The following is a 16,005-nucleotide window of genomic DNA, read 5'->3' as shown; positions in this document are numbered from 1 at the left end:
TTTCCCTTCTCTGGGAGCCCATGGGTCTTTCCTGACCATTGATGGCCTGCTGTCCATTTAGGTCCCCATATCATCTCCACCCTCCCTATTCTTTTCAGTGTGGTCTGTTTTCTACCTTTAGTTGTGGAGTTTGTTCTGCCAGTCTTTGGATCATTTTCTAGATTATTTACACTTATGTGACTGTTATCTAGCTGTATCCATGGGATGAGGTGTACTTAGGGTCTTCCTACTCCATCATCTTCTGGGAAGTCCATCCATTTGTTCTTGGTTGTATTCATTTTATTTTTACTGCTAGTTGTCTTATTTTAGAGTGAATATATATATATATATATATATATATATATATATATATATAGTCCCTTGGAGGACATCTTGTAACAGAGGGACATCTTGTAACAGAGGGACCAAGGTCTTAGGTGTTCATGATATAGGCATTGAATTGATCATGCTCAATGAATCACACTGTGGTTTTAATTCTGATTCTGTCACTAGCCACATGACTTTGGGTAACATAAAACTAAGGTGTCCTTTTCTTCATTATTATTGTTATGTATTTATTAATATAATAATAATAATAATTACAGTCTCTTTTATTACTATGGAGATCCTCTATTCAAGTCATTGCGAGGGGTGCTTTGCATGCATTTTTTTCATTTTCATGATGCTATATCTTTTGATAAGAATCATATATTAGCTTCTATCATTGAATGCCTGGTAAACGTTCCACATATATTTTTTGTTTAATACTTACAACAATCTTATGAGATAGATGTTCTAATTCATTTTATGGATGAAAAATTGCAAACATAAATATTTTACTTACTTTCTCTAAGTCACAGCAAGAAAGCTCAACTAAATCTGAGGCGTATCTGATACCAAGGTGTGCTCAATTTTACAAAAAGTAATTTTATTCATGAAAGTAATACACATGTATGTAAAAATATTAGAAGAGTGGAGATGAGATTAAATAAAAATTAAAAGCCTTCATTCTCAGTTTCCTTCACCAGAGGTATACAATGTGATGCTAGAAATTCTATGTGTCTGAAGAAGCATGCACCCACCCCCATATACATGCACAGATATTGTATATATCACAAATGAGCATAGTAAGTATTTTCAACAACTTGCTTTTCCACCACTTAATGTATCTCCAAGTATGTATGTATGTATGTGTGTATATATGGTATATATAAACCTGCTTTGTATGGTGTGTGTGTGTGTGTGTATATATATATATATATATATATATATATATATATATATATATATATATCTGCTTTGCTCCTTTTAACATACGCATCATAGTTCTCTAGTGACTGAATATAATATAATACAATATAATATAACCTATATAATGAGTTCTTTAATGATGGAAGTTTAGGTTGTTTTAAGTTTTATTGACATTTCAAACAATTCTGCACTGCTTTAATGTATACATATTTGTATACTTGTATATCTGCCTTGCAATTTGTACTCCTAACGAATTTTATGAGTTAATATTTTCTTATAAATCCTGGAATAAATTTTTAAATTTTATTTATTTTAAATAAAATTTTTAAATTTTATTTATTTTAAATAAAATTTTTAAATTTTATTTAAAAATTTTTAAAATTTTACCAAATTTTATATATATATATATATATATATATATATATATATATATATATATATATTCAGTCATGGAAGTCTTCAGTAAAAGATAATATTGAATCAGATGTTTGAAGGTTAAGGGAGAGCCAAGATGTGAGGAATTCTTGGAAGATTTCAGAATGAATAGCAACTGCAGCAGCCCTGAGGCTGAAATATATGAGCATATACAGGGTTATATGTAAAGAGGTCACCATGGTTGGGACTGTGCAAGAGAGGGGGATGGTAGGAGGAGATGAGCTCTGAGAAGTGAAAGTTTTGATTGGGCAGGTCCTCATAGGCTATCTGAAGGACCTTTACTTGCCTGAATGAAGAGGGTAATCATCAGAGGGTCTTAAACCCATGAGTGACATATCTGATTTGAGTTGTATCTGAGGTTTTTGGCTGCCATGTTATATATGGCATGCAGTGGGAAAGGGAGGAAGGAGAAACACTAGTAATTATGTCATTGAAATCATTTCAGACAGAGGTAATGTTGGCATATATACTGTAGAATTGGGGAGTGGATGAGGACAGGTAAATTTTGGGGTATATTTTGTATGATCAAGATAACTAGGATGTGCTGACAGATTAGATGGAGGTTATGAAAGAAGTGTCAAAGAGAGAGAGGCAAGCGAAGAAACAGAGTCTTAACTATAGAGAATAAACTGATGGTTACCAGAAGGATGGTGGGGGAGAATGGGTAAAATAGGTGATAGGGATTTGAGGAATACACTTGCTGTGATGAGCACCAGGTGATGTATAAAATTGTTGAATCACTATATTGTACACCTGAAACTAATATTACACTGTATGTTAACTGTAATTTAAATTAAAAGTTTTTTAAATTTTAAATAAATAAATAAATAAATACATAAGTAAAAAGAAAGAAGAGTCAAAATGATGTCAGGATACTTGAGCCAAGCAACTAAAAGGGATGAGGAAAAGAGTAAGAAAGTCAGGTTTGTAGAGGAGATTAGGCATTTAGTTTGGGGCATGTTAAATTTCGCATTTACATAAGACATCCAAGTGATGTTGTTATCAGGGGCGAGGTCTGGGCTGGAGATAGAAATCCAGGCATCATTAGCACAGATTATCTCAGTTAAAGCCTCAAAAATGAATTACACCCCCCAAGAGATACATAAAGAAAAGAACTGAGGACTGAGATTATATAATGTAAATATTTTTGGTTTTGGTTTTTGGCTTGGTTTATATCATTTTGCCCAAGTTTTTAATATTGTCTCTATACTTCAACAAAGTAGGATGTTTATTTTCATTTACAAACAGAAAAAAAAATCAGCAACAACAATAATGACTTTGATGCTCAGAGATGATTTACCATCCTCAAAGCCTCAGAGCTAACATGTTGTGGGGCCTGGATCAGCCTCTTTGTGTTCCTTTTCTAAAGCCCAAGATCTTCATTCTGACCAACTGTCTTCTTATGGGGCTTCTTTTGTTACCTTTAGGGAAGGAAATGTAACTTACTTTGACCAAAGCATACTCAATTTAAGAGCATAAATTTTCTTGAGCTACACCTATGCTTAAGTGTCCTGTTGGATTTGAGAGAATGATTCATAATCGACAAACATTGTACACTTTGTTATAGACAAAAAGCTAGAGCCTTGAACATTCATTTATCTAAATAAGTCTACAATAACGATCTGAATGAGAATTCCTAGGTTCTTTCCATTGCATAGTGAAGAGAGGGGAAGATGTCAAATCTAAGCCTCTAACAGATGTCCTTACAGCTTTATTAATTCCAGAAGATGCAGATTTTCCTTACTTTGAGCTTGTCAAGGCCTGGCCTTTAACTTAGTCAGGAAGCCCCAGTTCCCTCCTTTGTATGCCTTATGGGCATATACATGGAATCCATTATGAACATTTCATATCTTCTAGAACACTGTTTTTCTCAATGAATAATACATCAGTCAAGGTTAACTGACTTGCCCAAGGTCATGCAATAATTTGGTAGTGTTGTGGCAAAGAAACAAACATTATACATGTCTCCTGGCTCCAGGCCCTGACTGTATTCCCCTGACCCAACTATTTCTGTAGTTGTCAGGATTTGAAACACACATTTCACTTTGTGTAGAAAATACCACTTAAAGGTAGGAATACTTGAATAGTCCATAATGGCCATGCTGGGATCTTTCAGCCTGTTACAAATATACCTTCCAAAAGGCATATTAAGAAAATCTTGTCATCTGTGCTGTGGAGTTAGGGCCTGGTTATGAGCAGTGATTTTGACTATGTTCCTGAAGAAGGTGAGCAGATCATTCCTGGGTAATGAATTAATCACTTTAAATCTGTTTTCTGATGGAGCCAATGTGCAACACAGGAGGGAGCCACTAATGATGTGCTTAACCCATCAGCCCACTAGACTGGCCAAGCCTCTTTCTGAGGCCTTGGGGGATTGAATAGCATTAGAAACAGATGAACAATGGGTTATTCTGAATCCCCTGCAGAACTAAGTGGTCATACAACAGAATGCTCTGTCAGCAGGCTACCATTTATTGAGCACCTACAGAGCAAAAGCGCATTATAGACTGATAGCTCTTCATAAGCCTAAACAACTCTCAACTAGTAAAGGAAATTTTGGTAACTTGCCTTATTCTGCCTAGGTATCTGAAAATTTGGCATTAGAATGGTTGTGCTTTAGTATTTAGATATGCAATTGTTTTGAAAACTGCCCAACCTGTGTCAAATTATCTTATTATTTTAATTGAATTTTTCTTCAAATTTGAATTCATTGTATATTGAATGTTAATGCCTCTTTGTAAGTTTTTTGGACACTCCAACATGTTTAAAATTCTCTCATTGCCATTACACTTCGTCTAGCTGAAATTCCATGTCTTTCTTTTATCAGTAAAGGCTAAATCCATAATTTTTTGAATTGAAAAAAAACTGCATTAATTTTAGGAATAGCTATTTCTTTTTAAAGTGCAGTTTGAACTGATTTTCTCAATCTACTCAGAGCTAAGAGAGAGCAGTATGGTTTATGTTGCCATATATGAGAGCATAATCTGAGTTCCTGCAGTTAAAAACATGAAAGTGAAGAATCTCTTAAATGGATACTTCTTTCTCTAAAATAAGGTTTTCAGAAGGGAAAGCAAGTAGTAGCATGTACACAGGATTTAAACTACAAAGGGTATGACTGAAAAATCCCTCAAAAATATGAAGATAAAATTTGAAAGAAATATTATTTCTGTCAATGGGTAAATAAGAATACTAACAATACAAAATACAACTCTATCTATGTGATAGAATCACATAATAGAGTCTTATAAACAATATAATACATGACTGTCAATTTAATCCCTTTATTTTAGACATGAGAAAAAGAAAATGCAGTGCAATAATAGCAATAATATTAATATAATAGCTGCAAAGAAAACTTATTGAGCACTTCCTAAATCACTGCTATAAGCATATTACATATATTATCTTATTTCATTGTGTCATAGTGCTATAAAGTCAAAAGCATTATTATTACAGTTGGGAAAATCAAGAACAGAGGGATTACGGATTTTGCCTGAGCCACATAGCAAGACAGACTTTAGTTTTGAATCCAGGCAGTTGACCTCTAGAGTCCATGCTCTTAACCAGTACACACACACACACGTATTGTGTGTGTTTGTATATATACATATACACACATATATACACACATATATATGGATGCATATGTGCATCCATATATAGTTAATATAACCCAGATGTCTTCAGTTCGTGCTCCAGTTCTCCAGATTTCTGGAGTCACTCTTTCCTTTAATATTAAACAAAACCAGATTTGATACCTCCCTAATCACATATACCATAGAACAAAGGATTTAAAAGAGTTAACATTTTTTGGAATCTATAAATTCTAGTGCCCCTTCTAGAACTTTTTGGATTCCTTGGAAGATAAATACCCATAGTCATCATAATTCTAACAATGTCAATTTCACTCGTGGTTGATTTCCTGTTAACTTTTCTTCATTCTCTAGTTTAATTGACCCCTTTAAGATTAAAGAGATATTCAAGGTATTGTCTTAAACATAAAGTCATCTTTAGAAGATATAAAATGATACAATTACAAAAAAATAACTGCAGACTGCTATTTTTTTTTAAGATTTTATTTATCTATTTGACAGAGATAGAGACAGCCAGTGAGGGAGGGAACACAAGCAGGGGGAGTGGGAGAGGAAGAAGCAGGCTCATAGCGGAAGAGCCTGATGTGGGGCTCGATCCCATAACTCTGGGATCACGCCCTGAGCTGAAGGCAGACACTTAACCGCTGTGCCACCCAGGCGCCCCCAGACTGCTATTTTTAATAATCATTTCTTAAGATCTATCTCTCCCTTGTCTTCTCTTCCTCCTCTCTTAGCCTACCACTTTGTGGAAAGTTCTTCTTTCTGAACCATGTATAATGAGTGTGTGTGTGTGTGTGTGTGTGTGTGTATGTGTGTGTAATTTTTCCCTACCCTATAATAAGAAGATCCAACAAATTGGATCTAGGAGTGAAATGTAGAAGTTATTTGATAACCTATAGTTCTTCTATCTCTGCTTTTATCTGCTTGTTCTTTGCCTAGTTAAAAGGAACAAGATGCTTTCTCCTTCTTGAGTACAGGCATAATCCTAACATTTGCAGTTACAAGTGGTGCCAGACCTGTAGCTGGCACCTCACCCCATCTTTTTTTCCATCTTTGCTTCTATTCTGCACCCCATTGCCAGTTGGAGTTACAGTATCTCCCTTGCCCCCACCGAACTATTATTTCATGGCCAACCTCTTGAACTTCCATACTGGTGGAGAGTTTGCCTTTACAAAGCTGACCCACAGATGAAAATAGAACAGTTTCTGTTTGTGAACTCAAGAACATTTGGGAAGGATGGTCCAGCATTCCAGGTATCTGGAATGAAGTCTAGAACTGAAGTCACTGGCTCTGAGAGGGCATGTCTCTTTGTTGCAGTTATACCTTCTCTTATCTATGGGAAGGAGGCAACTTGGGTGGCACTACCTGGGATAAGTCCTGTCTATCTTTCCTAGACCATTCTGTAGTTGATTTCAGTGGAGGTATGAACATACATTTTATTGAAGGATCAAGAACACATCCTGAAGCAGGATAGAATAAAAGCACAAGTAGTTGTAACTTATGTGACTACTTGTTTAACTTAAAAGTGAGAATGTGAAGGATCACTTAGACCTTTGCAGGTGGCCCTACTTGGATGTGTTCATCTTTTTCACCTCTGTATAGACATCTTCCCCTCCAGTTGTACTAACACCAACTGGTCCTGGTTGCCCCACTATCTTCCACAGGAGGTGTATATCACAGGAGGTAGGAGTCTAGGATCCTTCCTGAGACTTTTACTTCTGTCTTTTCAGGCCTGAGCCTATGCTAATTTAAAGTTTATTCTGTGTATATTTTGATTGTTCTGAAATAAAGCTGGAAAAGCCAGTCACTGGTTTTACTTGTCATCACTCCTTACTCCACAGAATTATTTTTCCTGAAGAAAGGCCAATCTACTCTTCTATCAAGAAAGTGCATTTTTTTTGTTTATAACTTGATTCAATTCCTTGTCTAATGGCAGCTCTAGGATTATTGTGCCTACAGATATTTGGTTCCTCCTTAAGCATGAAAGACTACCTGTTAGCCCAGGGACTTGGGCTAACAAACTCAAGTTTTTTGCTGACTGAAAAGAAAGGGTATGTCAGTTCATCCCACAAAGGATACCTATGTGCTAACACATGATAAACATTCCTATATACACCCATATTCATAAACACATAAGTGTATACTTGCAAAAATTTGTATTTACTATACTTACATTCCTAATGTTATATTCAGAAAGATGAGAGTTTGATTTCCTTGAGCAAGAACAGCTTATGGTGAGAAATGAGAAGTATATAACATAGAAAGGGAAGTTCAACTTCATGGAAAAAAAAAAAACCTAAAGGAATTCAGTAAAGTTGCAGGATATAAAATCAATTTACAAAAATCAGTTGCATGGATATTAGGAGAAAAGATGGCAGAGGAGTAGGGGACCCATTTTTCAGCTGGTCCCCTGAGTTGAGCTGGATATCTACCAGACCATCCAACACCCACGAAATCAGCCTGAGATGCAGGAAGATACATCTGGATCTCTACAAACGAACATCTCCAGTGCTTAGTATTGAGGTAAAGGCAGGGAGCTGTGAATGTGTGCACAGATATTGGAAGATAAACAGAAGGGGGAGGGAGCAGCTGCGCTCGATACCCAGGAAGCAGTAGCCACCTGCACTGCGAAGGCAGTGGGACGCCAGGACTGGCACCCACGAGAAAGCAGACTGAGACCATGAGCCTGGGAATGCACGTTACCAGACTGAAAACCGGAGCTCCGGCGTGCTCACTGGAACGGGACTGATAAAGGGAGCTTGGGAGCGCGCATGACCAGACTGAAAACTGGTGCTCCAGAGCAATCGAGAACCACAATGAAACAGGGAGCTCAGGAGCGCACACGGGAACCGGGGCGGCTGGTAGTGTTAGAAGCACAAAGGACAGAGACGTGATGGCCCTGGAAGCAAGGGCTGGGAGAGCAGCTGTGGGGTGCACATCCTGGGACGCTGCAGGTTTTTTGGCAGCACCAACAGAAACAGAGTTAAAGTGGCCAAGAGAGCTCAGTGGACCTCAAAAGAAAGCTGGGGTAACAATTTTCATATCAGACAGATTGGATTTTAAACTAAAGACTGTAGTTAGAGACACAGAAGGACACTATATTATTCTTAAAGGATGGATCCAACAAGTGGATATGACAATTATAAATATCTATGCCTCCACAGGGGAGCAGCTAGATACACAAGCCAACTCTTAACCAGAATAGAGAGACATATAGATAACAATATGTTAATAGTAGGTGACCTCAACACTCCACTCTCAGCAATAGACAGATCGCCTAAGCAGAAAATCAACAAAGAAACGAGAGCTTTGAATGACATACTGGACCAGATGAACCTCATAGATATATACAGAACACCATACCCCAGAACAACAGAATACTCATTCTTTTCGAATGCACATGGAACGTTCCCCAGAATAGACCATATACTAGGTCACAAAACAGGTCTCAACTGATACCAAAAGACCGAGATTATTCCTTGCATATTCTCAGACCACAGAGCTTTGAAACTGGAACTCAATCACAAGGAAAAATTTGGAAGAAACTCAAACACTTGGAAACTAAGAACAATCCTGCTCAAGAATGATCGGGTAAACCAGGAAATTAGAAATCAGATTAAACAATTTTTGGAGACCAATGAGAATGAGAACACATCCGTCCAAAACCTATGGGACACTGCAAAGGTGGTCCTAAGGGGAAAATACATAGCCATCCAAGCCTCACTCAAAAGAATAGAAAAACCTAAAATGCAGTTTTTATATTCTTACCTTAAGAAGCTGGAACAGGAACAGAAGAACAGACCTAATCCATGCACAAGAAGACAGTTGGTCAAGATTAGAGCAGAGATCAATGAATTAGAACCCAGGAGCACAGTAGAGCAGATCAACAGAACTAGAAGATGTTCTTTGAAGGAACAAATAAGATTGATAGCCACTTGCCAGACCTATTCAAAGGAATAGAGAAAGGACCCAAATTAATAAAATTATGAATGCAAGGGGAGAGGTCACAACCAACACCAATGAAATAGGAAGGATCATTAGAAACTTCATCAACAGCCTTATACCAATAAAGTAAACAATGTGGAAGAAATGGATGCCTTCCTGGAAACCTATAAACTACCAACACTGAAACAGGAAGAAATTGATTATTTAAACCAATTAATTTTGAAGAGATTGAAGCAGTGATCAAAAACCTCCCCAAAAACAAGAGTCCGGGGCCTGACGGATTCCCTGGCGAATTCTACCAAACATTCAAAGAAGAAATACTACTTATTCTCCAGAAGCTGTTTCAGAAAATAGAAACAGAAGGAAAAGTACCAAAGTCATCCTATGAGGCCAGTATTACCTTGATCCCCAGACCAGGCAAAGACCCCTACAAAAGGAGAATTACAGACCGATATCCCTGATGAGTATGGACGCCAAAATTCTCAACAAGATCCTCGCTAATAGGATCCAACAGTACATTAAAAGGATTATCCATCACGACCAAGTGGGATTCATCCCTGGGATGCAAGGTGGTTCGACATTTGCAAATCCATTAGTGTGATAGATCATGTCAACAAGAAAAGACTCAAGAACCATATGATCCTCTCAACTCTTGCAGAAAAAGCATTTGACAAAATAAAGCATCCTTTCCTGATTAAAACCCTTCAGAGTGTAGGGGTACAAGGTACATTCCTCAATTTCATAAAAACCATCTATGAAAAGCCTACAGCGAATATCATTCTCAATGGGGAAAAGCTGAAAGCCTTTCCCTTAAGATCAGGAACATGGCCAGGATGCCCACTCTCGCCATTATTATTCAACATAGTACTAGAAGTCCTTGCAACAGCAATCAGACAACAAAAAGGGATAAAAGATATCCAAATTGGCAAAGAAGAAGTCAAACTGTCTCTCTTCGCAGATGACATGATACTCTATATGGAAAAACCAAGATACTCCACTCCCAAACTACTAGAAGTTACAGAGCAATTCAGTAATGTGGCGGGATACAAAATCAATGCTCAGAAATCAGTTGCATTTCTCTACACAAACAATGAGACTGAAGAAAGAGAAATTAGGGAATCCATTCCATGTACAATAGCACCAAAAATCATACATTTTCTCTGAATTAACTTAACCAGAGACGTAAAGGAACTATATTCTAGAAACTAGAAATCACTCTTGAAAGACATTGAAGATGACACAAAAAGATGGAAAAATATTCCATGCTCATGGAGCAGAAAAATAAACATAGTTAAAATGTCCATGCTACCCAGAGCAATCTACACTTTCAATGCCATCCTGATCAAAATACCAATGGCATTTTTCAACGAACTGAAACAAACAGACCTTAAATTTGTGTGGAACCATATAAAGCCCTAAATCACCAAGGAATTGTTGAAAAGGAAAAAGAAAGCTGAGGGCATCACGTTGCAGGATTTCAAGCTATACTACAAAGCTGTGATCACAAAGACAGCATGGTACTGGCACAAAAACAGACACATAGACCAATGGAACAGAATAGAGAACCCAGAATTGGACCCTCGGCTCTTTGGGCAACTAATCTTTGACAAAGCAGGAAAAAACATCCAGTGGTAAAATGATAGTCTCTTCAATAAATGGTGCTGGGACAATTGGACAGCTATATGCAAAAGAATGAAACTTGACCACTCTCTCACACCATACACAAAGATAAACTCCAAATGGATGAAAGACCTCGATGTGAGCCAGGAATCCATCAAAATCCTAGAGGAGAACATAGGCAGCAACCTCTTTGACAACGGCCACAGCAACTTTTTTCATGACACAAAGGCAAGAGAAACAAAAGAAACAATGAACTTGTGGGACTTCGTCAAGATAAAAAGCTTCTGCACAGCCAAGGAAACAGTCAAAAAAACTAAGAGGCAGCCCACAGAATGGGACAAGATATTTGCAAATGACACTACAGATAAAAGACTGGTATCCAAGGTCTACAAAGAACTTTCAAGCTCGATACACAGGAAACAAATAATCAAATCAAAAAATGGGCAGAAGATATGAATAGACTTTTCCAATGAAGACATACAAATTGCTAAAGACACATGAAAAAATGTTCAAAATCATTAGCCATCAGGGAAATTCAAATCAAAACCACACTTACGCCAGTTAGAATGGCAAAAATTGACAAGGCATGAAACAACAAATGTTGGAGAGGATGTGGAGAGGATTCCCACTGTTGGTGGGAATGCAAGTTGGTACAGTCACTTTGGAAAACAGTGTGGAGGTCCCTTAAAAAGTTAAAAATTGAGCTACCCCATGGTCCAGCACTTGCACTACTGGGTATTTACCCCGAAGACACAGACGTAGTGATGAGAAGGGCCATATGCACCCCAATGTTCCTAGCAGCATTGTCCACAATAGCTACATTGTGGAAGGAGCCGAGATGCCCTTAAACAGATGACTGGATTAGGAAGATGTGGTCCATATATACAATGGAATATTACTCAGCCATCAGAAAGAGCAATTATCCAACATTTACAGCAACATGGACGGGACTGGTGGAGATTATGCTAAGTGAAACAAGTCAAGCACAGAAAGACAATTATCATATGGTTTCACTCATTTATGGAACATAAGAAATAGGAAGATCGGTAGGAGATGGAAGGGAAGAATGAACGGGGGTAAACAGAAGGGGGAATGAACCATGAGTGCCTATGGACTCTGGGTGACTAACTCAGGCCTTCAGAGGGGAGGCGGGTGAGGGATTGGGATAAGCCGGTGATGGGTATTAAGGAGGGCCCATATTGCATAGTGCACTGGGTGTTTAGTGCAAGTAATGAATCATGGAACATTACATCAAAAACTAGGGATGTACTCTATGGTGACTAACAGAACATAATTAGAAATTATTATAAAAAAAAATCAGTTGCATGTCTACACACTAACAATGAATTATCAGAAAAAAATAATAGAGGATACAATCCCATTTACAATGGTATCAAAAAATACTTAGAATAAATTGAACCAAGTATGTGAAAGATCTGTACCCTAAAAACTATAAGATATTGATAAAAGCAATTGAAGAAGACACATATAAATAGGAAGATATTCCATATTAATGGACTAGAAAATTTAAAGTTAGAAAGTCAGCAATGTGCAAAGTAATCTACAGATTCAATGTAATCCCTATGAAAAAAATCCCTATGAAAAAAATCCAAAGACATTTTTCACAGGAATTGAAAAAAATCTTAAAATTTTTAGGAATTATGCGTGCGCAGACACACGCACACACACACACACACATGCCAAAGCAGTCTTGAGAGAAAAATCAAACAAACAAAAAATCAATGCTGGATGCATCACACTTCTTGATTTCAAACTATATTACAACTCTGTAGTAATCAAAACTGTATGGTATTGGCATAGAAACAGACATATAAATCAATGGAACAAAATAGAGAGCTTAGAAATCAATCCATGTATATATATTCAATTTTTTTTTATAAAAGTGCAAGAATATAGAATGGGGAAAGAATAGTTTCTTGAACTAATGGTGTTGAGAAAACTAGATAGTCCCTGCAAAAGAATAAAACTGGACCCCTATCTTAACCACTCACAAAAATCAACTCAAAATGGATTAAAGACTTGAACATAAGACCTGAAACTGTGAAATTCCTATAAGAAAATACAGGGTGTAACCTCCTTGATATTGGTCTTGGAAAGAAATTACTAGATTTGACACCAAAAGCAAAAACAAAAAACCCAAAATAAACAAGTGGGACTTTATCAGACTAAAAAGCTCCTGCACAACAAAGAAAACTATCAACAGAATGAAAAGGTAACCTATAAAATGTGAGAAGATATTTACAAACTACATACTCAAAAAGGGGCTAGTATCCAAAGTATGTAAGGAACTTGTATAATTCAGTAACAATAAACAAATAATCCAATTAAAAATAGACAAAGGACCTGCACAGACTTTTTTTTTTCCCAAGGAAGACTTACCAATGGCCAACAGAAGGGGCATCTAGGTGGCACAGTCAGTCAAGTGTCTGACTGTTGGTTTTGGCTCAGGTCATGATCTTGTGTTAATGAGATTGAGCCCCGAGTCAGGCTCTGCGCAGTGTGGAGTCTGCTTTGGAATCTCTCTCCCTCTCTGTACGCCCCTCTTGTTCACTTTCTCTCTTTCAAAAACAAATGGCCAACAGGTACATGAAAAAAGTCCTCAACATCACTAATTATCAGGGAAATGCTAGTCAAAACCACAGTAAGATATTACCTCACTCCTGTTAGGATATATATTATGAAAAAACAAGAGATAATGAATGCTGGCAAGGATGTGGAGAAAAAGGAACCCTTGTATGATGTGGGTGGGAATTTAAAATGGTACAACCACTATGGAAAACAGTATGAAGTTTCCTCAAAAAATTTTAAATAGAACTACCATATGATCTAGCAATTACACTTGTCCAAAGGAAAAGAAATAATTATTTCAAAGAGATATCTCTGCTTCCATGTTCATTACAACATTATTCACAATAGCCAAAGTATGGAAACAAACTAAGTAACCACGGATGGATAAATGGATAATGAAAATGTGATTATAATATAATATATACATTATATACACACACACACACACACATATATATATATAATAGAATATTACAAATAGAATGTAAAGAAATATTATTTAGCCTTAAAAAAATAAGGAAATCTTGCCATTTGTGACAATATGGAAGATCTTGGAAGGTATTATGCTAAGTGAAATAAACCAGAAAGAGAAAGACAAATAATACCTAGCATCACTTGTATCTGTATATACAGAATCCAAAAAAGGAAAAAAAGAAGAAGAAAAAGCTGAACTCATAGAAACAGAGTAGGGTGGTGGTTGTCAGGGGCTTGGCGGTGGTGAAATAGAAGTTAAAAGGGGGTACAAACTATTAGTTATAAGATAAACAAGGTCTGAGGATCTAATACGTAACACAGTGACTGTGGTTGATAACACTATATTGCAAATTGAAATTTGCTAAGAAAATAGACTTAAAAAAGAGAAACAATGTGAGGTGGTGAATCTGTTCATTAACTTGATGGTGATAATGCTTTCACAATGTATACATATACCAAATCATCACATTGTACATTTTAGATATCTTATAATTTTATTTGTCAATATAGCTTAAAAAAACCCAGCAATGCCTCCATCACCGATGTAGAACATGGAAACTAGAAACCTGGAAAATAGATGATAGGCAGTATGAATTTTAATGCTTTTGAAAATAAATATGTACTGAAAAATTTTGGAGGCCTGGCTATAAATACTACCTTTCTTTCTTTCTGTTTTTTTTTATTTTTCTTGTTTTTACTGGCTGCTTGGAGTTTATTTTCCACTTGGTGAAAGGCACACAGTTCCAGGGTGTCAGGAAGGCTTGCATGTGGCTTGGATAGTGGTGTAGGGTTCACTTAACTTCCTTTTTGGTGTTTTGCTGCTTTTTGTTTTGTTTTCTTTTTTTGAGTTTGTTTTTATTTTAAGATTTATTTATTTATTTTAGAGTGAGAGCAGGGGGAGGGGCAGAGGGAGAGGGAGAGAGAAATTTAAGCAAATTCCCCCCCCCCCCCCCCCCGGTGGGAGGCTGCACTCTGGCTCCATCACCCCACCCTAGGATCAGGGCCTGAGTGGAAACCAAAAGTCCAATGCTTAACGGACTGCCTAGGCACCCCTTGCTGTTTTGATATAAAAGAATCCACCTGCTTCTGCTTGCTGCAGCCTGCCTAGTCTATGGGGAGGTTAGGGAAGGGGCTTTGATGAGCCTAGAGCCTCCTGAAGCCTGATGGCTGGTGGTGGCCATCCAGGATTGAAGCCCTGTGTTGGTTTTGCCAGGCTAGCCACCAGGCTGCTTCCCAAGTTACAGGTGTTGGTGCCCTGGAGGCCTGGGGAGATTCTGAGCATTCTGGGGATTCTGACACTGTAGCCATGAATGGGAGAGTAGACTTCCCCAGAGAGAAGTCTGACCCTGGTGGGCCTTGAAGAGACCAGGGTGTTGAAGGATGGCTTCCCCAGGACACTCAGCACTTCTGCAGGAGCTGATACTGGAAGTGGAACCCGGGGGTGCAGGTGACAGTCGTGAGTGGCCCCGAGTGAGCCACTGGAGGGGATGGCGGCCATGCTGCCACTCGTGAGCTGATGGAAACCTCCCCGGCAGCCCCTTGTGGTCCTTGGTGCAGGATCGCGGGGACAGGGACACTAGGCCACGGAGCCCATTTACAGAAGAGACCCCCGAAGCCCACTCCCTGACCGAGGCAAGTGTGGGGTCAAACATTACTTTTCAATAATCCTAAAACAATGGGAGATTTGCCTATTAAAATGTTAAATTTATCAAATTACTTGCTTTAAACAAGTTATTAATTTTAAGTAGTGATATCAAATAACCTTGACTTGCCATCTATTAAATGATTCCCTAGGTGATAGGGAGGAATTATTCTGGATAATTACCTAAGTGTGTCCCTCTAAATCTTTATTAATAGAAACGGAGATACACATATTTTTAAATGAGGATCGTTAACTATCTAGAGTTAAAATAACCTAGAAGATCTTTCTCCCCAAAGTTTCTTAGCATAATGAGTAAACTTTTAAACCAATAGTAGGAAGATCTCTTCAGAAGCAATCTGATCACAGGATTCTCCACTTCTCGTCATCCCATTTCTCTAATAGTTACTTTTTAAAATTTCAACTCTTAACAGAAAATGGTCTAGAGCTCCAAAAGCTACATGAGAAAACCATTAATTA

The sequence above is a fragment of the Ursus americanus genome, chromosome 31 (genome assembly GCF_024610735.1).
Source record: "Ursus americanus isolate L20-20 chromosome 31, mUrsAme1.1.p, whole genome shotgun sequence".
Lineage (NCBI taxonomy): Eukaryota > Metazoa > Chordata > Mammalia > Carnivora > Ursidae > Ursus > Ursus americanus.
This window is presented reverse-complemented; position numbering follows the sequence as displayed.